The 23654-nt window shown below is 46.2% G+C and overlaps 1 protein-coding gene across 2 annotated transcripts in view; it reads left to right on the top strand.

Annotated features, from left to right (window-relative positions):
• The window catches only part of STARD8 (StAR related lipid transfer domain containing 8), a 417850-nt gene that overhangs the window by 150570 nt on the left and 243626 nt on the right, over positions 1-23654 (top strand). The window contains exon 1 of one of the 2 annotated variants that reach the window (XM_069210132.1): positions 13280-13451. The exons of the other annotated variant lie outside the window; for it this stretch is intronic. The gene's annotated coding sequence lies outside the window, so the exon portion shown is untranslated. Of the gene's footprint in view, positions 1-13279; positions 13452-23654 lie in introns of those variants that run through there. 2 annotated transcript variants of the gene reach the window in all.

Here is a 23654-nt window from a genome sequence, read left to right as displayed (position 1 = left end):
AGCTTCCATACAGCACAGGAACAACATGGCAGTGGCCATTCAACGGAAGATGTACTGTTCTGTACCAGCCCTGCAAGCTTCCCTCCCTCAGAACAAGCAGCAGCCGTGCAGCTTCCTTACAGCACAGGAACAACATGGCAGCGGCCGTTCAACGGAAGATGTACTCTACTGTACCAGCCCTGCAAGCTTCCCTCCCTTATAACAAGCAGCAGCCGTGCAGCTTCCTTACAGCACAAGAACAGCATAGTGGTGACCGCTCAACCTACCACCACTGCAGAAGATGTACTTTATTTTACCAATCCTGCAAGCTTCCCTCCCTCATAGAACAAGCAGCACCTGTGAAGCTTCCTTACAGCACAGGTACAGCATGGCAGCGGCCGTTCAACGGAAGATGTACTGTTCTGTATCAGCCCTGCAAGCTCCCCTCCCTCATAGAACAAGCAGCAGCCGTGCAGCTTCCTTAAAGCACAGGTACAGCATGGCAGCGGCCGTTCAACAGAAGATGTACTCTACTGTACCAGCCCTGCAAGCTTCCCTCCATCAGAACAAGCAGCAGCCGTGCAGCTTCCTTACAGCACAGATACAGCATGGCAGCTGCCTTTCAATGGAAGATGTACTGTTCTGTATCAGCCCTGCAAGCTTCCCTCCCTCAGAACAAGCAGCACCCGTGCAGCTTCCTTACAACACAGGCACAGCATGGCAGCGGCAGTTCAGCAGAAGATGTACTCTACTGTACCAGCCCTGCAAGCTTCCCTCCCTCAGAACAAGCAGCAGCCATGCAGCTTCCTTACAGCACAGGAACAGCATGTCAGCGGCCGTTCAACGGAAGATGTACTCTACTGTACCAGCCCTGCAAGCTTCCCTCCCTCAGAACAAGCAGCAGCCGTGCAACTTCCTTACAGCACAGGTACAGCATGGCAGCTCATGTAAAACGAGGAAGGACCCGGGAGATTAATGGTCCAGTGTACGGCCTCCCATGGTAACCATTCAAATATAAAGAAGTACACTGTTCCAAAAAGACTCTATTCATAGGAAAATACTGGGTGCGATCCAAATATTCCAGGAGCAAGAACCCTCATGCATCACACTGGATGACTGGCATCATCATTGGGAAAGCTCCTCATCAGGCAGGTGCTGCAATGCCTGACGGGCTCCCCCGAAGGGGTGCTCTAAACCAAAGTGCTCAAATAGTAGCACAAGAGAAAAATTCAAAGTGAGTACCCAGTATTTGGCACCCAAGTGTTGATGGAGAGAAAAGGAAAAATCATTAAAATTGGTTCCCCGTCACAGACCATGAATCATTGATTTAATCAGCAATTAATATGATGGGGACCAAGATTAAAAACGCAAGAGAGGAGTACTAGGTGAATGTAATGGTCACCTACTCACACGAGTTGAAGGAGGAGAAAACCAATTGTGGAAACTCACTCAACTAAGTCTACATGTTTCGCGTCTAGGTGGTCCAGCCGGATCCAGTGACGCTTCATCAGGACAAAAAACTTCCCCAAAAAACTAAACTTGAAGTAGTAAAAGTTTTTTCACTTACTCAGTTCAACTCGTAAGATAAAGTTACCCATCCCCAATTTCAGAATAGGGTTCAATAAGGATCGCTTGTCAGAAATAGGACCTACATTTTTTAGGTATCCGTGTGTAGGCAGTATCACCTACCCGTCTGACGCGCGTCCTCCAAAAAAAAAAAAAAAAAAGGCATGGCAGCTGCCTTTCAACAGAAGATGTACTCTACTGTACCAGCCCTGCAAGCTTCCCTCCCTCAGAACAAGCAGCAGCCATGCAGCTTCCTTACAGCACAGGAACAGCATGTCAGCGGCCGTTCAACGGAAGATGTGCTCTACTGTACCAGCCCTGCAAGCTTCCCTCCCTCAGAACAAGCAGCAGCCATGCAGCTTCCTTACAGCACAGGAACAGCATGTCAGCGGCCGTTCAACGGAAGATGTACTCTACTGTACCAACCCTGCAAGCTTCCCTCCCTCAGAACAAGCAGCAGCCATGCAGCTTCCTTACAGCACAGGAACAGCATGTCAGCGGCCGTTCAACGGAAGATGTACTCTACTGTACCAGCCCTGCAAGCTTCCCTCCCTCAGAACAAGCAGCAGCCGTGCAGCTTCCTTACAGCACAGGTACAGCATGGCAGCTGCCTTTCAACAGAAGATGTACTCTACTGTACCAGCCCTGCAAGCTTCCCTCCCTCAGAACAAGCAGCAGCCATGCAGCTTCCTTACAGCACAGGAACAGCATGTCAGCGGCCGTTCAACGGAAGATGTGCTCTACTGTACCAGCCCTGCAAGCTTCCCTCCCTCAGAACAAGCAGCAGCCATGCAGCTTCCTTACAGCACAGGAACAGCATGTCAGCGGCCGTTCAACGGAAGATGTACTCTACTGTACCAACCCTGCAAGCTTCCCTCCCTCAGAACAAGCAGCAGCCGTGCAGATTCCTTACAGCACAGGAACAACATGGTGGCGACCGCTCAACCTACCACCACTGCAGAAGATGTACTTTACTTTACCAACCCTGCAAGCTCCCCTCCCTCATAGAAAAAGCAGCACCTGTGCAGCTTCCATACAGCACAGGTACAGCATGGCAGCGGCCGTTCAACGGAAGATGTACTGTTCTGTATCAGCCCTGCAAGCTTCCCTCCCTCAGAACAAGCAGCAGCCATGCAGCTTCCTTACAGCACAGGTACAGCATGGCAGCGGCCGTTCAAAGGAAGATGTACTGTTCTGTATCAGCCCTGCAAGCTTCCCTCCCTCAGAACAAGCAGCATCTGTGCAGCTTCCTTACAGCACAGGAACAACATGGCAGCTGCCTATCAACGGAAGATGTACATTTTTGTACCAGCCCTGCAAGCTTCCCTCCTTCAGAACAAGCAGCAGCCGTGCAGCTTCCTGACAGCACAGGCACAGCATGGCCATCAGCTGTTCCAACCTCCTACAAGCCGGCTACTAACGATATCCTTGTGTTCACTGCAACCAGTCACAAACAGTGGAATCATTTGTTAGATTAGGATTATAAAATATTGTGACCAGGTGTTCAGAAGTACCACGTGGGGCTGCCGGAGTGTCTCATCTGAATGCAGTTCTTTTGAACAGGCATTGTCAAAGAAAATAGGTCACTTTTGCGTTTTGAGTGGTGAATAACAGCTGAAGTGAAAATGCAAAAGAAAAACATTGTTTTCTGTGTATGTTGCATCAATGAATTAAACAATTTACTGTGTGGTAACGCAATGTATTTTTTGAGATGTAAAGGAGTCCCTCATGCTGGGAAATACGATCACTCCTTAGTTAGGAGGCGTAATAATACACTAGAAAGCCAATAGCATGAGGTGAGAGTGTTACACTTTTCTGGGTGGAGGCAAAATTCAGCTTATGTATATCTTAAAGATTTTGTAAAAACAGGTCTTGTAGACAAATGTTATGTTTGCACATTGTAAAGGGGCGAGTAATACAGAAAGACATCCAGAAATACAAACTAGAGGGAAACAAGTGAGGGACAGCCAGCAAAAGAGAGAGATCGGGGACGTGCGCTCTTTGGTGCGTTCCCAAGGTAGACACTTAACACAGGTGGCGGGCGGGACAGGGCGTGAAGGGACGGGAGGGTGTCTTAAAAAAAAACGGAAAAAAAAAATTCCTTTGAGGGCAGACGCGTTTGTCTCCCCTCCGTCCTCTTCCTGTTCAAGGCTCCCAGCCAATCACAACACTGGTGACAGCAGCGTCGTGATTGGTCTGAGCAGCCTCTTTTGCCGCAGAAGACTGGGAGTGGGAGCCTGGGAGTGTTCTCTACCCCGCTGTGCTATACAGCGGGGTAGAGAACATGCAAAGTGCGCATGTCTGTTTGGCCGGCCCATCACGGCCGGCCAAACAGACATGCACACTTTGTGTGCACATAGCCCTCCTCCGGACCCCTCCCTCCAGCCCCGCCCCGCACTACAAGGAAAAATAAAATCATAATAACGCAATGTACGTTATTATCATTTTTTTTCCCTTTTTTGGAAAAACCAGTGGGGCGACGCTGCGCCTTAGCGGAGGATCCACCCTGGGTAGGCTACCCACGACAGAATGGTATACATGCTAATAGGCCCGATTCAGGGTGAGGAGTCCCGATTTTTGGACCTAAATATGGCTTTCTCCCATCTGAAATGACCTCTGCTCTAATAGAAGTAAATGGGAGAATATAATCTCCCGATTATTTATTTTTTTAATCTCCCACATTCCTCTTCTAAAATGTTGGCATGTATGGAATGGTGTAAATGGAATGAAACATGGTGATGCTTTCCTAAACGTCCCACCCATCAGATTGCTTTAAAATGTCCGCGAAGTTTCCAGAAATGGCGCCCGATCCTTCCTAAACCTCCGGCCGCACGTTCCCTCGCCGGCGTGGACGCGCATCCCTCGGTTCCTGCCTCTGGCATCTGACCCGGCGCTCTCTGAAAGTCCTAGCTTGTGAGAACTGGCCCCTTGGCACTGACCTCAAAGGCCCCCCTCGCCCCGTGCTGGCACTCCAGGCCTTTACACAGACTTACAAATGCAGCCTCAGTGCCCTCAACACAACAAACGTTTTCAGGTCCCGCCTGAGGACTCCGGCCCTCTGCCCACGGGAGACAAGGGATGGATGAATGGGTTTTTTATGTTCTCGGAGGGCGGTACGATACAAAGAATAAAATAAAAAGATTAGAGCGCCTGCTCTGGCCGGAGAACCGAACGAGAAAACAAGGAAGTTTATAGCGCCACTTTAATAGCATTAGGTTTACGGCGCTATGACACTTTCAGTTTGTTGTGGTTGAGAGGTTTATATCCATAGCACGTCTTCCTGGGTCCATACATCAGTGTCGTGCGCAACATCTCATGCAGAGCACAAACCTTCCGCTCAGTATCTCCTCTTCGGAGAGATGTTAGGTTTCATGTGTATGTTTACAACTCAGGAAAGTGAGTGAGATTTTTGTATCATGAGCGTGGTGGGGGTAGAGACACCGGCAGACTGGGAAAGACTGAACACTGCACTTTTTGTAAGATGAACTTTGTGGTGGCAGAGAAACTGGCTGACTGCAAACAATGCACTTTTTACATCATGAGCTTAGTGGTGGCAGAGAAACTGGCAGGCTAATGTAGCATTAGGTTTATGGTGGCAGAGATACCAGCAGACTGTGAACACTGCACCTTTTGCATCATGTGCTTAGTGGTGGCAGAGATGCTGGCAGACTGTAAACACTGCACTATTTGATTCATAAGCTTTGTGGTGGCAGAGATGCTGGCAGACTGTGAACACTGCACTTTTTGGAGCATGAGCTTTGTGGTGGTAGAGATATCACCAGCCTGTAAACTCTGCACTATTTGCATCATTGGTTTAGTGGTGGCAGAGATACCAGCGAAAGCAAGGTACTAATAATACCACCGCCAACCCTACCAAATGCCCACCTACCCCTCCTCTGCCTGGCAGGTGGCGTTGATGATATTGCGCATAATGCCAGGCGAGGCTGGGGGACGCTCTTGGTAGAAGAGCTGGTGGGGGGTGGGGGGGGTTGAAGAGATTTTGAAATCGGAACTTACACCCTTTCTGGCCGGTTGACAGCAATGGAGTATTCTCTTAAGGATATTAGCAAGCCTTCGTCACTGTTACGTCATTATTACTGTTACCTACTCAGCCCTCTCAGATTATCCAGCCTATTCGGATAACCCAGCCGCAGATTATCCAGTCCTGGAGGCCTCACAGATTGCTAGCAATAGTGACAGCACTCCCTCACAGATGTCGGGTGATGTGGGCATGATGGGGGGCTAAAGACAACTAGCGGGGAGGGTTTAGCATCAACCCTTCAACTGGGGTCAATCGGAGGGCATCGCCGAGGAACCTCCCTGTCATCGATTTACCCCCGCGTCATGCCCTTCTGTAATAGTGCTGACAGGAGTACTTCTGTAATAGTGCTGACAGGAGTACTTCTGTAATAGTGCTGACAGGAGTACTTCTGTAATAGTGCTGACAGGAGTACCGGGCCTGGGCGCTGAACAGTTAAAATTACACGACAATCTGGTTAATAAGTCTCTGCGCTGGTTCACGAAATATAAGAACTTCCCTCCCTCCCTGGCCCATAATATACTCCTTACGCGCAGAGTACGTGGATTGGGAGGAGTAGAAAAGATTGTAATGGGGACTGGGTAATAGTTCATATTAAAGACCCCGGGCTGGTCCAAAAGTTGCTGGTCGTTACGAAGAATCTATGTGAAGGTCATACTAATATCCACCTATTTCCCTTAGGGCATTTTTATAAACCTCCACATGGTCTAGGCAGGACAGTGTAGCCTATCCCATCAGTACAAGTACCCATACGTTCTCGTTTTTCAGATACCAGCGCTCCACAGACAGTTGAGGCATACAATGTCCCGGTGTCTAATCGTTTTGACATTCTTGACAAGGTTGACTGACTAGGTAAAATGGCATCCCCAGGACGCTCCAAACGTAACAAGAATAACATGGCTGGCCCCATTGATGGTGGGTATTTAAAAATGGGGGGTATTTAAACACACTAAACTGGGGGCCGTTTTGAAGATGCTAATATTGAAACATGACCTTATAACTCTCGGCAAGGCCCAGTCAGATAACACTGATCAGATCCCAACGTTCACGGGCGGCTAGAGGGAGTACTATAGACTTGATATTAATCTCTGCAGCTGCTGTACCTCTAGTTTCAAATTTTAATATAGCGGCAAACTGCCTTAGTGATCATAATCCTGTATGTTTCACTTTGGAGTTAAAAATTCACAGAAATTCTGCAGCGGCGGAATGCAATATGGGATTTTTCAAGAATAAAGGACCTTGGCTCAATTGGGCAGAGGTTGACCATATTAGTTTTAACCAGAAAATCATCCAGGATAACAGAGAGTCAATTTTTGCATGTTTGGATGAGGATTGTATTAACAGCTCAGTCCTAACGGAATTTTAAATCTTAAGCGGGCGATTTCCGAAGGTTTGGTCATTCACAATCCCCGCCCTAGGATTTCTTCGCATTGCTGGTTCAACGCCGCCTGTTCGGCACCGCACAAGCATCTAAAGGCGTTGCTTAAAAAGTCTCTGTGCAACCCTGTGGACGTAAAAAAGGCCAGGCATGACTATCAGTCCGCCGTGGAGGAAAGGAAGAGGTCTGTAAGAGAAAAGGCCTGGGGAGAGCTGGACCTGGCCTCATCATTTAGGGATAATGCAAGGTTTTGGGCCATCATAAATCATCCTTTTTTTCCCCAAGTGTAACATGCCGAAACTGGAAGCTATCATCCCAGAGGCCCAGTGAGTGACACACTATAAGGGTATTTTTCAACCAACTGAAAGTGGCCGGCCCCCTTATGGGGCCCTGGTTTGTTTCCCCTCAACCGGAGCCAGTCCCAGTACCCTTGAACTTCCCCATAGAAATTAGCGACGTACTTTTTGCACTTGGAAAATCTACTTCAGGTAAAGCCCCAAGTCTGGATGGGGTCCCTGTTGATATTTTTAAATAAAATATATATTTATGGGCCCCAGTTGTAACAAATGTCTTAAGAAGTGCTGTGGTAGGGGAAATCCCTGAGTCATGGAAAAAGGCCATCCTTGTCCCAAAAGGAAGATAAATCGTTCCCGGCCTGTTATAGGCCAATATCTCTGCACAGATTTAAAAAGACCCATTTTGGATGGAGTGATCAAGTTTCTCCTTGCTTGATGATCTTGTGGTGACTGGATAGGTCAATCTGTTCACCACCTATGGTGACGTTAACTCTCAAACCGTCAGAACATAGATTAGGACCAAGTCCTCCAACCTCCCCTGGTCTCCAGGGACCGCGGACTCTGTGGCTCAGCAGAAGAGGTACCAGCAAGAGTTACTTAATTTGTAACCTCTGGAAGCAACTTTAAAAAATGTTCTTCCATTTACACTGGATATGAGGAACTTTTGTGTTTTTATTCAGCTGTGTAAGGTTCCTCAGCACTTTGTCAAGATTGCATCCCTAACTTTAGGAACTGAAAGCCTTAGATCAACCAGCATTGAAGGCTTGGCCTAGGAGTCTTGCATCACGGGGCGAAAGTCCTGACACTGAAAATTGTGTTTCAGGCAATCAGAGAAACGCCCCTTCTAAAGTTGCTCTCTGCTACTGGCCACTTTTTTGAAAGTGATTCAACTTGGGCAGTTACAAGAAGGTATATCCCTCAAATATATCTGTTAATGTAACTAGTGACCATAATTTCATGAGCTCCTCAGTCTAAAAAGTTCTGCATGTTATTGTCTCTTTCATGAAGTTCTCTCCTCCCAGATCTTTGTAAGAGTCTCTGCCTGCTAGGTGCGGGGTTAGGCTACAAGCAGTTACTTCTGTTTTTATTAGGTATGAAAGACATCAACAGCTTTACAACTACTGGTAGCCTTTTAAAATGAAAAATGTGTAATCTATTCATTTTAATTTATGTTTTTAGTTGTTCTTAATGTTGTTTTGAATTAGTTGTTCTATGTGTGCATAGACGTGTTTGTCATTCACAATATGTGAATAAAAGCAGAGGGCAGCAGTAGTGAGTAATCGAGGGTGAAGCTGAGAACATTTATGGGTTGCACATCAAGAGTAATCTTTAAATGTGTGGTTGGATGTTGATGGTGACCCCAGGGGGTTGACGCTCCCTAGCATGTGCCTTTTAGCATTTGGCAGAAGTGTTTTACCGGCCAAAGAATTAAAGGAACCAATCCATAGCCTTCCAGCTTCAGGACATCAAGAGTGGCCATTGGAGCATTGCAATTGAATGACTAAATGACAATATGATGAATGGATGAATTAATGCAGATAGCGCACATCACCACCCGAGCAACCTGTTGGTGTATCAATGGGTTATCATACCCACGTTTTTTTCTCCATATTATAAACACCTGTTCTTTACCCTTACTAATGCTTCCTTTTATTGATTTTAACCTGCACCCAATTACTACCCATAGTGCCCGAAGCGTAAAGCCATTTTGCAATCACGAGCCCTGTGATTTGCGAAAATCTAAGGGTTTGCGACTGCACAATGTCTTTATAGGTTGAGTGTAATCGTACAACCTCTTGTATACTTTTAAGTATACTTTTTCTGTGGGCTTCCAGCTATTTCATTTGTTAGTTTCAGTGTCATTTAAAAATCCTTGCTTGCTAGTGGTCACTCATGCCTCTTTATCCCTCCTTCTTCTGTGTGGGAGCAGGGACCAACTTCTGCATATTTATGCTTTGTCCTGTTTATATGGGCTGTAGGGGACTTTTGTTTTACTTTGTTTCCTGCTCCTGTCCAGGGAAGCTTCCCTTTTTATTTGCAGAGCATTCTTGCTCTGACCCTAGCTGTAAACAAGGCTATAACTCTTGGTCACATTTCCTCTTTGTGGGCTCTGTGCACCCTCTCTCAGCTGCCTGGCTCCCGCCCTTCCTTGGCCCAGCTGTCTGCCAGAGCACCTCAGTTCTTGCAGTGAGTACACTCTGCTGCTCCAGTACTGGGACCTCGGGTGCAGCTCCATCAGTGCACCTCGGTTCACACACTCCAAGCCCTCAGCTGTGCCAGTGCCAGGACCACCACACACGCTTTCTGCCAGAGCACCTCAGTTCTTCCAGTCAGTACACTCTGCTGCTCCAGTACTGGGACCTCAGGCGCAGCTCGATCAGTGCACCTCGGTTCACACACTCCAAGCCCTCAGCTGTGCCAGTGCCTAGAACCCCACGCACACTGTCTGCCAGAGCACCTCAGTTCTTCCAGTCAGTACACTCTGCTGCTTCAGTACTGGGACCTCGGGTGCAGCTCCATCAGTGCACCTCAGTTCTACCCCAGCGAGGACACCTCCTTTCTTATGCTGGACTCCACTCACACACAGTTCAGTTACAGCATCTCAATTCTAATATTCAGTTCCACTGCCAAGTCAATACTGGACCCAAAAGAGCAAAACACGGCTCAGCCAGTGCACCTCAAATCTAGCATCCAACGCCACTGTTAATGGGAACCACCACAGCTCTGCCAGAATCCATCAATTCTGACAGTCAGTGCACATTTCTTCTCAGTACTTACGCTCACGCATATGCCCTTCAGGACTCCTGCTTCGGAGGCAATGCTGCTCCCACACTGGGCCTCACTCGCAGCTTCACCAGGGCACCACCAGGCTAACACTCTGCTACACTGACATGGCATTACTAGTTTCTACACATAGCTCCAATAACATACCTCACTTCTGACCTTGTGTGCCCGTTACTATTCCAGTACAGCAGCCCACATACAACTCTGTCAGTGCACCTCAACCCTAACCGGCAGCACCCCATTATTCAATTACCAGGAATTACACGACGCTCTGTTGCTCATCCTTCACCTGCTGCTTTTCTGTTATTCCAGTACGGGGCCGAGACACCGCTCTTTCTATACCCCCAATCCTGATCTGAAGTTCCCCAATATTACTGTATTGGGTTTCACATACAACTCTGCTAATGCACCTCCTGCTGTTCTGCAGTGCCCCCTCCTGTTCCACACTCTGACTTCTGTTTCAAGACGTGGGGGAGCCAATTAAATCCATTCTTAGCTGCCATCTTTATTTGGGTTTGTTTCACATATCTCACTCCGCTCTTTCCTTTACTTTGTTTATTCTTAATGTTTTTTCTCCCCCACTTTTCTCTTTCCACAAACAGTATCACTCTTTCTTTCAACTGTTTATTTCTACTCCTCTCCTTTTTTCATTTCCCTCTTCCTCTTGCTACCTCCTCTTTCAAACTTGCAAAAACTTGGTTATTTCTTTCCTTGTTTCGTTCCTATCTTTTTTCTTCATCAGGCGTTCATTCTTTCACTATTTTTTTTCTCTTCCCTTCATTCTTTGTCTTTTTTATTTGCCCTTTTCTTTGACTCGGTATGCGTCCTTTCACTTTTAAAAAAAATCTTTCTTCCTTCCTTTTTCTGGTGTTTTTCTAATCTTTATCTGTCAATTCACGTTTTACTATAAATCCCTCTTTTTTCCCATCTGTATGTAGAAGCCACAAGTTACTTGTCCGGATCCAAAGTGTTAAAGTGGTTTTCCCTTTTTGTGTCTGTGGGAAATGTGTCAGTACATACAAGCCCTGGTTCTTTCGCTGCTTGTTTCTCTCACCAGCTCTCTTTTCTTCTCTAATGTTAACTTTTCGCTTTCTTTTCACACTTCTTTCATTATTTTTTCCTCATTATCTTTTGTTTGCTAGCTTCCTTCTCTTTTTCCTTTTGTCTCACATGTTTACTCTATTTCTTCTTAGTTGTGTTTTCATGATCTCGTTCTTTTTTCCCCTCCTTTCTTTTATTTCTTTGTGACCCCCTTCTCCTTCTTCCTGTTGTCTGTTGTATTCCTTTCGCTTCTCTTTTTCTGCCCCATCCACTTTCTCTCCATATGCCTAGTTATCAATGGAGCAAGAGGTGCAGTGGCACCGGGCCCAGAGACCTATGGACCTCACTCAACTCTAATTATGGATGTGTTTTCCTACTGAAATTCCATTCAACCATTTTCCTTTCTTACTCCAGGGCCCATGACACCGTCACTACGCCACTTGTCCTCTCCATCTTTACTCCCGACTCCCTCTTTCCCTTCACCCTCCAATCCGTCCCAAATGCTATTTTTGTTATGTTGTTTTGAACATTACACGCTAATGACAAAAGTTTATTTCTGATTAAGGTTTATATAATTGTATATATTGTAAAACAGAGGAAGACGGTAAATGGAAGTGCTTTAGTTAAATGCTGGGCCACTGGAATTATATGGCAGGAAGAGACAAAATTATGAGGCAGGGTTGTCAAATTTATGTGGCAAGAAACATCCAGTTATGAATTTACAATGCCAATAGCTCTAACTCAAGAAAATGTGAGACTTATTTCATTGTAAATGCTTGTTTTATTTACTATACCCATTTTACAAAATGGAAACACCTTGCCATCTCGCAAAATGGGTTTTGCCATCCATTTTGAATTGGATTTGGGAGGTGGTGTGGAAGTGGGTGTTCCTTCCTAACAGCGATTCTTAGTGATATTTATCAATGGTTTGTGACCGCAGTTGGTAACTGAATTGTAAAGGACGCCGCCCCCTTTGTGAATCCTGTTGGGCAACATACGGGGGCTGTAGGTGGGGGTCTGTCGAGGCACTGGCCAAGAAGAGAATCGTGCTGAAAACAGTGCTGTGGTCCATCAAGGGCCATCGTTTGTCACTCATGTCCCGGTTGGGAGTAGGTGTCAAAGGAAGGTGAGGATGAGGGGTGTCCAAATAACCCCCAACCTCTCATGCATCCCCCCTTTCTGATAAGGAATTACACTGTGGATATGTTTACACTTTAGGGCGACCAGGCTGCCCTTAGCTTGTTACCAATTGTGTATTTAATTACTTTTTATAATGGATAGGTAAAAGTAACTTCGTTGTTTGAATTGTTAAATATGTTTAGCGCTGACTTTTTTTTTTATAGAATAAATGGGAAAACATATGTTTGTCATTCTCTGGCTTTTTTTGTACACAAGAGGTGGAGGGGTGGGGGCATTGAAAATGTTTTAAGGCCACTGCCTTACACCTAATTCTAAGGAATCCTGTTTTCTTTCTCCGCCTCTAGCCTTTTGATTTCACTAAAACTATATGTATAATATACTTACAAGGGCTTTCAGCCAGCCTTCCTCATCCATTGGTCTCCTAATGAGTCATTCAGATTACCCTACAGCATGCATCTGGAGTAATGGGTTAACCCTCCTCAGCCATTAGCTAACTTCACTGTGAGCAACTCCAAGGAGCCCTTTTACCAGGAACTACATCCTCACACAATGTAGTTCCTTCAGTGCCAGGGATTACTACGCCAATGTGTGCTTTTTGAGGCCCAAAAAATTATATTTTTAGATATTTTTTTTTAGATTGACAAGGGCCCAGCAACTTCCCCATATATACAATTTTGCAAATATCATGGCAAAACAAAACATGCATTGACTGAGCAAAAAAGGCTGTCACCCACCTGACACTGGACCTATTGGGTTTGGCAATGACTGTTTCACGAATGCTGCTTTTATAATCTAATTTTCAAGTATGGGTAGAGGCCGCTTTGTTTCTTCATTAGTACCGTTACTCCGTGGCATCCATTCATTTTAACTCCTTGGTTATTGTATTTTTTGGGTTGTTTATTGGTTTCCACACCTATCACTGGAGAGCCCCTTCAGTGTGAACTCCCTGGACTCCGCTGATTGAGCAGGCTGGGCCGCCGTGAGCCGTGATTGGCCGCTCCCCGCTGGTGGGCGGGGCCCACCGCTGCCTCAGAGCGCACAGTGCATCCACCTGTCAGTGACAAGAGCTGCGCTCAAGGCACAGCTCGCTGAACCCCCTCCTGTGTATTTATTGACCCCCCTCCCTGGCTCAGCCCTTGGCGAGTGGATGTGTGGCTGCGGCTCCGTCCTGGGACCGGGCCTAGAGCACTGCACTCCGGGGCAGGGAAGCATCCGACGCAGCCTCCAGGTAAGACTGAGTAGATGGATGGATGGGTGAATGCATGAATTGAAGCGAGGTGGGACTCTTCTGGGTGACTCAGATTTAGAAAGGAGGGGGCACGAGGAGGAGACTCGTCCTTGGAGGAAAGAAAATACGGAATTAATTTAATGTTTACAGGTGTATAGCTCTTTGAGGCAGCGTGTAGCGAGTGGGAGCACTAGGCTGTCTTCAGGGAGCTAGTAAGGAGCAGAAGAGATGGACTTAATGCTCCCGTATTACACTGAAAATCCGTGGATCTCTGGGACAAAGCAATAAATTAGTTGCCGAAGATCACACCGTGCGCTGGGATATAGTCTGGATTACAGCTTCGTTCGCTGGGAGCCGCGGTTGGGAATTAAGCAGCCATGGGTTTTCCCACTCAGAAAGTTGCAGCGCTGCTCTGACAAACCTTTCACTCGGGGGCGGACGTTTCTCTTGTATTGTGATTGCATTTAAGTAGCGCTTCATGCTCCAGACGGAGCGTCGAAGCGTGTTAGCAGTTGCATAGCACTTTACACAAAAAGAGAGCGCTTCAATGCGGTAAGAGAGAAACCTGCTGTAGATTACTCATGGTTTGAGAATTTAAATTGTGCGACCCTGCGGTTTCTTTAAAAGACTGTGGTTCACGACCTGTTGTCCGGGACCCCTGGGGATCCGCGAAGCCGCCTCAGGGGGTCCTCGACTGCTGAGAAAATCAAATAATATTAACGTGTGTTAAAGTGTATATACATAAAGTGGATACATGTACAAATGAAAAATTTGAAATTGGAGACTAAAAATTAGTATCAGCGCAGGTGCATCAAACTGAATAAAGTATGGCAGATGTGTGGCTTTAATTGAATTTAGAAAGGTTCCAACCGTCGTATTAAAAATTAAAATTGACGTTTTTTTGCAAATTAAATAAAATGTGTTATTATTTGTGTGTGTGTTTGAATGCTTGTGCCTGTATTTTTTGTGTATTGGTTTGCGCTCAAATCATCAACAATGTTTATGCTGGGGTCCCCGCTTTCAGTAGTGACTCAATAAGGGGGGCGATCCCCGGATTCCAATAATGATTCAGTGGGGTCCCGGGGTTCTTGTAATTATAAAGTGGGGGCCACATAGGTCAAGAGGTTGGGAACCACTACTGTAGAACATTGCTGTTAAATCAATCACATCTAACTAGAACGATGCCTCTTTAATCCAGGTTCATACCTGGTGGCCTTGGGTAACTTCCATTAGTCAGGTGGTAATCTACCTGTAATTGGCCCCTCTGGTAATACGCATTCATTTCAGTTGTTCTGGAAACCAGATGATGGTTGTATTTCTAATTTAGTATGATGTCAAAATGCATATTATTTGTAAGATTGTCCAATTTATAGTTTCCTGACTATACTTCTAGTAGCTTTGTTTGATAGAACTATTTTTTCAATTAATCTCTGACAAAAATTAAAGTTATTCTTAAAGTACTTTTAGATTTGTTTTTGTTTATTTATTCTTGTGTCATCCGATGGATTTTGTAGTGTTGTATACTTTTGTATTTAAAATTGATAGATTTTCCTTAACTGAGTCATAGGTCCCCTAGCTCTGCACCCCCTCACACAGAGAGGACAGGGGTTGGGGTGGGGGTGGGGGTGGGGGTGGGGGAGGGGCTTGCAGCTACTCTCTTCAGGAGAGAATACGTTGCTGATGGGCAGTGAGTGGGGGCACGTCTTTTGTTTGGCACAACTGGGTATTGGCAAGAAATTTTAGTGCTGCACATATGGGAAAGACCGAGTAACCACGGCCACTGGAACTATGTGGCAGGGAAGGGCCACATTATGCAGCAGTTTTGGAAGATCATGCGGCAAAAACTGGGAAATTATGCGGCATATTGCAGCACATTTTTGGTAGCATTCATTATTTTGAACTTTTTACATTTGTTAACACTATCTGGGAATTCGGTGCACCTCATTGGTACCAGTTTGACACCCAAAGGCGACCAGCCAACCTTTACAAAGTTCCTTCAACTGTGCAGCAACGTGCGTCGCTGCGTTTTTTGTAACTATTGAAGTGTTTGAGCTAGAAACTGTTTTTTTTGTTAAAATCTGCAGATGATAGATTATGTGCAAATCTATAATTATGCAAATATCACAACACAATGGCATAATTAAAGCGTCTCTGATGCCAAATACACCCCTGCCCCTTACTCACCCCCCCCCCCCAACCGCAGCAGTATTTGGTTAGGGATCCCTAAAAGTTGACTTAAACTGGCTGCTTCCCTCATATGACCTTTGGCCCGATGGGACCCCTGAGGAATGGGGGCCCGCAGGGTGTTCCATCACACCCCTGACATGGGGTTGTTACATCCAAGGACCTCCCAGGGGCCACCAAGTGGAAACGTTGCCATTTCACGTGGAGACTTCCCTGCCTTATCCCCCTGCTCCTCAGCAGAGGTGCCCCACTTCCTCACAGGTATGGTGTCTCAATCAATCAAGGATTCATAAAGCGCAGCAAATCACCCGTGAGGGTCTGAAGGCGCTGGAGGGACAGCTGGCTGCCTCTGGTGATCTTGTTCATTCCAACAGCCAGGCATTGGGTCCTTTCCTGAATTTCTGGAGCGATGAGAGGGTCCAGAGGTTACCATGCACCAGCCTCCAAGTAGTCATGCTTTTTACCCCAACTGGCATCCTGGCAAGGGCATCTCACAATGGCATTGGATGTAGAGGGCCCTCAAACTGGGCGACTATCCCTTTGCACACATCCGGATCTCTAAGGAGAAATGCCCTAGGAACAGGATTTGAGCCGTGGTCAGTGAACCAATGCATCTGTTGCAGGGACTTAACGATGACCCCAATTTCACCAGTTGGAATCCATATGGACCCACTGAGCATTTTATCTGTCCAAGATTGGGAGGGTGAATTCCCTTTGGTAACTACAAGGAGCTGTATCTGTAGATAGCGCCGCGACATCCCCCTTTTCCAGCTTACACTTCTGCTATATCATTGTCACCGAGGGATGAGCTGCCGCTCACCCAGATCCCCGAGAGCTGCCTGCGACTGAGTGCCTCGACTATTAATGCGCCTACCCCTATCACTGCGCTAAAAGGGGTTTTTATCTTTTCACTTAAAATGGACAAAAAACTTTTTTTTTTTTACTCAGCGGTAAGAGAAAGTGAATCCATCTTTTTCAGGGATCCGCTTGCCCCTGCCACAAATTGAAAACAGGCATTGGCAAAGCCAGTCGGGCTTACCGTTGGGACCTATTGGCTTTGCAAATTATTTTTAGCGATGTTGTCCAGCATGGCTAAAGAAGAATAAAATATCGCTTGCGATTTAGCCACTCCCATCATTTTGCAGGTGCGCACTATTTACTGATTGAAGTTGGATTGGTAAGTGAAAGGAAAAAAAATGAAAGGAGTTTAGTTAAAGCGGGCAGGGGAGAAGCAACACAGGGTGGAAGCAACGCAGGCATTGAGAGTCAGAAGCATCACTGAGGCGCGAGTGGGGAAAAGCAACACAGAGGCACAGGTGGGGAGAGGAGACAAGCACGTGCGAGAGAGAGCAATATGGTGAGCAGGGGAGAGCAGCAAACAGGCACGCAAGAGAGGAAAGTGGACCCTGGAGGAGAAGCACAAGGGTGAGAAAGCAAAAGGGGCGAGAGCACACAAGCGTGCACCCATCACGAAGGAGGGGGGGTGAAGCACATGGGCAATGGAGAGCAATGCAAGTGAAGAGGGTGGAAGAGAAGCACAGATAGCTAGAAAACACATGCACTTGCATGGAGTGGTTAAGGCAAAACAAAAAAGTAGTTCCTTAAAAGTAAGCAGTGGAAGGACACAAATAAATTGACAATGTTCCAAAGGAGGGACAGACACAAGATGAACAAGGCAAGCTAGCAAATAAGAAACAGTTAAATGAGTGACAGTAAAGCTGACCTGTGGTAAAGAGTGGGTGGGCTACCAGCCCCTCTATGTTTTTGGTAAGCCTACAATATGTCTATCACAGCCAGACAACAGTGGTGTCTGGTAGACTTGACCTAAAAATGACTAACTGTGTGCAGTTACAATGTTAGAAATGTGATGGGGGCTTTATGTACAGAATGTCACAGGCAGCCAAGTAACTTAGCAGATTTGTGCACAGCCCTTATGATTTGGTACACACTAGAACTGTGCAAAATGTTAATTATGCCATCAAAATTCATGATTCTCCCAAATTGTCCCATTACAAAAAACTTGCACTTGTTCTAAAAATATCGCATTATGTGATTTTTTTGTAACTTTTGTACCCGACTACACAGAGCTCTAAGAAAAAAATATGCCATTCCAGGTTAAAAAAAAAAGTGCCTCGAAATACTGGCAAAGCACAGTGTGCTACAAACGTGGTATTTTGTAAAACTTTAAAAGAATTTCATGAAATTTGGTGAGGAAAAGTTACGGTATTTCACACACCCCAAACACCACATTGAGCCTCAAGGCAGCCACACCCAAAGGGGTGAATTTGCAGTATTTACACTGTAACTGTGCACAACTTCCACAGCACTTGAAGACCATTGAAGTGCTGAAAGGCACCTTGCGCATAATACAATACCCTTCTATGCACTACATATCTTTACACAACTGGGAACCTGTTCCTGACACGCCAGCTCTCAGCCTACCCTGTCAGGAGTGTTGCACCCTATCAAAGATACAATGGTGCCCCAAGGATAGCTTTGAACTCACCTATGCCCTTCGGGGGGGGGGTGCATTAGTGAAAGGCGGACCTGTTGATTAAAGTTCCTGGTCCATTTCACAGCAAAGGCTGCAACGCAGCCTGCCTTCAAGGGGGGAAGAGGTCTGCATGGTGGTGCCTCTAGGGTCCATGGGACCTCCTTTCCCCCTCTTGGAGGGATCAGCCACAGGGGGGCACTCTGTGTGCCACCTCTGCGAGGCACACTCAGTGCGCTGCTGGCGGTCTCTTTGCCTTTGTGCCAGAGTGTGGCGCAGAGGCAAGGTATTTTCCTTATTAGCATTATATAATTGTATTTATATAGCGCTTACTACCCCCGATGAGGCACTCAAGCACTTTTTGGCGAGTAGCACGCTATGCCGGAGCCCAAAAGGATTAGTGGTGGATTAGTAGAGGGAAGTATGAGTTTATCTGAGTAGTGGACATGAGAGTTGTTTAGATGGATTGAATAGAATAATGGAGGGACAAACGAGGGAAGAATCTAGAAAGTGTCAGTGCTTAATTTGTGCTTGTTGTTTCCGGTGCTGAGCACCAGCACTTATTTTTGAAGGCTGCGCTTATTCTTCTGCCTCAAGCATTTGCTGCGAGCAAAAGACACATATGGGAAAGACAAAGGAAGAGAAAAACGGAAAAGCGTCACAAAGGGAGAAAGCAGAAAGCTGCTAGAGCAAGCTGAAGGGGCAGGGAGTGGCTTTAAATGGATTGAAGAGGCCCGAGATGTCTTCTGGATTACACTGCCTCAGTATTCCGTGGTCCCACATTTAATTGCAGCAGCCGGCACGTTTTATTTACAAATTAAGCACGGGAAAGTGTTAATTAGGAGATCATATTGATAAGAAGAGCACTGGGATGAGCCAAAGGAGAGATGGAGGGGGGAGGGAGTTTGTAGAAAGGGATTCAGGAGATCATGGTAGTAAAATGAGGTTTGGGATGAGTCAAAGGAGGGAAACCCTGAGGGAAGGGTTTAGAAAGGGTTATTTGGGAGATCATTGTAAAATTAGGTTAATACCAAACTGCTTTATTGCCTACCCACCCCTGGCACTTTATATAATATAGTCCATGGAGCTTTTAGTGAAATAGATCGAAAGTTTGGGGATAAGAAATGGGTTAGTGGTTCAATTAATTTAGTAAAACTGCGTAGGGAACTTTCGCCACTCTAACAAAGTTGTCTGGTAGTAAGTGCGTCTGTGCATGTACATATAGGAAATAATTTGAGGCCAGTTTGGGCTCCAAGCCCGCTCTGCCCACTCACAGGCCTTACATAGTCCCCAGTTTGACTCTTTGTTAATCAGTGTTGCTGTTTTCCAGTTTCTCCCTCAGGCCTTTTCGAATTCATTTGCTGTTTTGTCTCAGCGCCTCGGAGCGCCCTATTAATAATTACATTTCTGTGGTGGATTCCACGCAGCGCCTTCATTGCCGCTGAGAGGAGCCGGGGGGCAGGTTGCGCCCCCCGGCCTGCCCTCTTTGGGGCACAGCTCTGGCAACCTTTCTCGGAACGGACACAGAGGGCCCTGTGTGCGCCCGACTGCGTGTCCTCGCCCGTGGGGTGGGTGGATTTGTGAATTTTTGACTTCAATGGAATTTCTGTTAACAGGGTAAAAGTCAAAGTCGGCCTGTTCTGTGCGGATTGCGTTAATCAGCCGCTAAATTCCATGGAGAGCGAGCGGGGTAGAAACTTTGCTGGTCCTGACCGGCTACATTTATAATTCGTTATTGATGCGTGTCTGTATGCGCGTATCTATCTATGATAGATAGATAGATAGATAGATAGATTGATTTGCATGCCACAGACTAAACCGTGTTTCGGCTCAGCAGAAGGTCTATGTAGGCAATAAGGAAGAAGGAGGGGGGAGGGCAGTGTAGATTTTAGGCAAAACAAAAACTCCAGTATTAATCCTTTCGGAAATAAAGCTGGGGAGTGCTTTTCAACCAATTTAAGGGGTGCGGGGTCCTAGAGCCTGGTCCTTCGGGAGGAGGGGTGGCTCTGTTGCCTCGGGTGGTTGATGGCCGAACTGATGCCCGTAGATGTGGCAAGCATGGCTTCTCTACCCTGGCATGATGCTGGGCCGGAGGAAGGGATGGCTCCAGGATGGTAAAGGGGACAGAACTGGCCGCTTCTATGTAGCTGTCATGTTTACCCCCCAAATCTGCAGGAGTGGATGGGGTGGGTTTTTTTTCAAAACCAAGTGGCTGATTCTTAACATTTTGCCTTAACTACATTAGATTATGCTATAAATTCATATGTTTAGGAAAATAATAAATTTGACACTTAAAAAAACCCTCAAAATGTGCAACAACTTCTATGAGAAAACGAATACACAGTGTTTGCACTTACCCAGAGTATAATCTCACAAGGGTTTTTACATATCTGTGTGTGTCCGTTCTTTATCTTTGCTGCTCTGGTGTTGTTATGGATTTGAAGGCAACAGCTGGGGCGAGCCATCGGCCTGGTTCTGAAGAGCAGGGTCTATATTGGAAACAAAGTTCATTACTTTCATACTGTTGGGGACGTGGGGCGTGCGTTCCTCTCATTTGCATATTTCCTACGCAGACGCCTATATTTTAGGTTGGAGAGGGTCGGGGAGAGGTCCTTCGGGCCGTTCCCCTTATGATTCAAATTAAAAAATATATTTGTAGAGGAGGGTTCCCTTCCATAGTGGGGTCGGAGGGCGGCGAGGTTAAAGGTTAGGTGTCATTATTCGACATAGTTTACTTTTGTCATAGTGTTTAGCTTCGTTTAAATTTGTTGCATGCTTTAATCTGTTTATGTGCCTCGTTTTAATAATTATTTCTTTTAACCTTTTCGAAGTTCAGACATTTCGAATTTTTGTTTCAGACAACTCAAATTTGTTTGAGCAATTTTTGTCCATACCTTTTTCATTTTGCACAATATTCATTGCCAGTTTTCACACGGGCCATTTTTAAATGCCTTCTATGTGATCCCAGAATCCTTTGCGTACCTGCCCCGTGCTGGTGCTTCGTTAATGGCCGGAGAGGCTGCTGCCTCGTGCCTCTTCCTTGTCAGTGGCCTTGTCCTGGCTTCCCTCACTTCCGGATCCACGGAAGTCCTGTGCATCGAGCACTGGTCCTGTTCGGGAGTGTCACTGTTCCTCCTTCTGCTTTGAGGTCCTCAACCATCTCTAGTGCAAGGATTTTAAATAAACATGACATTTTACCGTTTGAGCACTCCCTGTCCACTACCAACAAAGCCACTTTGGATTCCTTTTGGTGAGTCTAGCCCGTCTCGTGGTTATTTGTAATGGCTTCAAAGGATAGCCGGCGACAGTGACTCTCAGCGCTATGGACGGACATAGATGAGCAATGCAGCCATGCTGGGACACGATAAGCATTTCAATGTTTGTTTTCAGCCCCGCTCATGATGAAGAGAAACGTGCAGGTGTCTAGATAGAAGCTAGCAAGTAACCCTTGATGAGAACAGCACGACAGAGCTGATGGATGTGGGTAGAGAGTCGACCGGAAGCCAAACAAAGCTACAGAGCGAAAGATAAATGATGACACGGAACAGAAACAAGCACTGACAAAACCAATAGGTCTCCCCTTCGGGACCTGTTGGCTTTGCCAGTGCCTTTTGGTTTTGTTATAGAACATCGGGAAAAAACAAAATGCTTCTTAACAACAGTTCACAAGCCTTCACTGACTAAGGAATATAAAACTGCAGAACTGAGGCAGGATATAACATTCATGATGCCTTCAGGTGACACACACGTGTGGGCTTTGGTGCAGTCGTGCCCAGAGTTCACCCAGAAACTGCAACCGAGGTCGAAAAGACAATGTCACGTCTTTTTCTTAACTAAGAATTTTTTAATGTAAAAGTGCTATTTTTGTTAAGAGTGTGGGAATGAGGAGGCAATGGAGGTCTTTGTGGGTGGGTCTATGGGAAAAGTACCATGAGCGAGAGCAGCGTATGTGTGAGAGCTGCGCAGAGTATGGGGGTAGGAGGTTTCATGCTGACCGTGATGGAGGGCGGATCTGATTCTCCAAATAGTTCGTGTCGGTCAAAAAGCGTTTGTTCTGGCTTTAGTCCTTTAAGCCCAGTCCACCAAAGGAGCACACTTCTAAAGCCTCATCACACTTCAGGGAGGCACTTAGAGTCTCACAGGGTGTCCTGCAGAGGCCAACAGCAGGGTCCAGTCCAGATCCAGTTGCCACAGATCAGTTGGGTAGTTGCAGGAAAGGACTCTTGCAGCTGGTTGTATCTCCGTAGTTTGAACAGGAGTTCAGCCTTCTGACCCTTGGAGTCCACCTCTTTGTCCTGGGTACAAGAAAGCAGGTCCAGTCCTGTAGGCTTCTGCTCAGGTCACAAGCGGCATGTTCAGTCCTCTTCTGGTGCATCACAGGGACAGGAGTGTTCTGAAGTGGGTGTCCTGCGATGGCACATTTATGCCTGCCATGAGCTAGTGGGTGGGAATGACTGTTTGGCGTGTCCTAACCAATGCAGAAAAAAGTTCCAGGGGCCAACCCCACACACTTTGAGCATTTTCAAGATGGCGAAAACCTTCAGCCACACTCAACTTGGGCTCTGAGGGCTGGGTCCATGTGTAGGGAGTGTACTATGGTAATTCTGGTATCCTCTGACATAGAATATTAACATCCATTTTGGGGCAGCCACTGTGCCCCCAATAAATCCAGAGAATGAAGTCTGGTAGATTAAAGCAGGGTTTTCAGCAACCAGACAATGGATACACAAGAATCATTTTGTCATCATGTCTCCCTTCCTTTAAGTGCACCACAGCGTGTTAAACGCAGACATGTTAAGCAGGATTGGACATTCAGGCAGGACTTGACTGTACTCCAGAAAGGATGCTCACAGCCCCATCCTGCACATTCTGTCAAGTTCAGAGGAGTCATCTCTGCTGATTCAGGTCAGCCTGTTGTTTGCTCCTGGGAGCCACATCACTCCTTTTTCATAACTATTCAAATGCTAACTACTGGCTGGCAGATTTGGTAGAGCAAAGGCAAAGTTAGCCTCCGGGAACTTCAGGCAGGGAAAAGGTACCAGTTCAAAAGTTACTTTTCCTTAGTATTTATTAGAAAATCTGACTTCACCATTTAATTTTATTCTTAATATCTATTATAAATAGTTGGTAAATTATTTCTCTAGCTAGTCCCATTGTCAAGATCGAGTATTAGGATTTTTAAGCAGTATTCTGGGTTTCTACATTGGACAGCTAGGCCTTCCACAGTGAAAAATAACTTTTGGTTGCTAGTCACTGCAAGGACATGGTTGACCTGTCAAAAGGGTTGAATCATGATGTTTAAACTGCCACAGTCCGGCTACAATGGGCCTAAAGCGGAGTTTTACACTGTCCCTGTAATAGATGGCACAATAGGTGCTGCATTCCACTAGTGACATTTAACTTACAGCCCTGGGTACATTTTGTACAATATATTAGGGACTTACAATGCAAGTTAAATATACCAATTAGGAATATTCCAATCTGACCATGTTTAAAGGGGAATACAGGCACCATGAACACTGGATAGG

Source organism: Pleurodeles waltl, chromosome 2_1 (genome assembly GCF_031143425.1).
Source record: "Pleurodeles waltl isolate 20211129_DDA chromosome 2_1, aPleWal1.hap1.20221129, whole genome shotgun sequence".
Taxonomy (NCBI): domain Eukaryota; kingdom Metazoa; phylum Chordata; class Amphibia; order Caudata; family Salamandridae; genus Pleurodeles; species Pleurodeles waltl.
The sequence above is the reverse complement of the archived record's forward strand: the minus strand, read 5'-3'. Positions and strand labels throughout refer to the sequence as shown.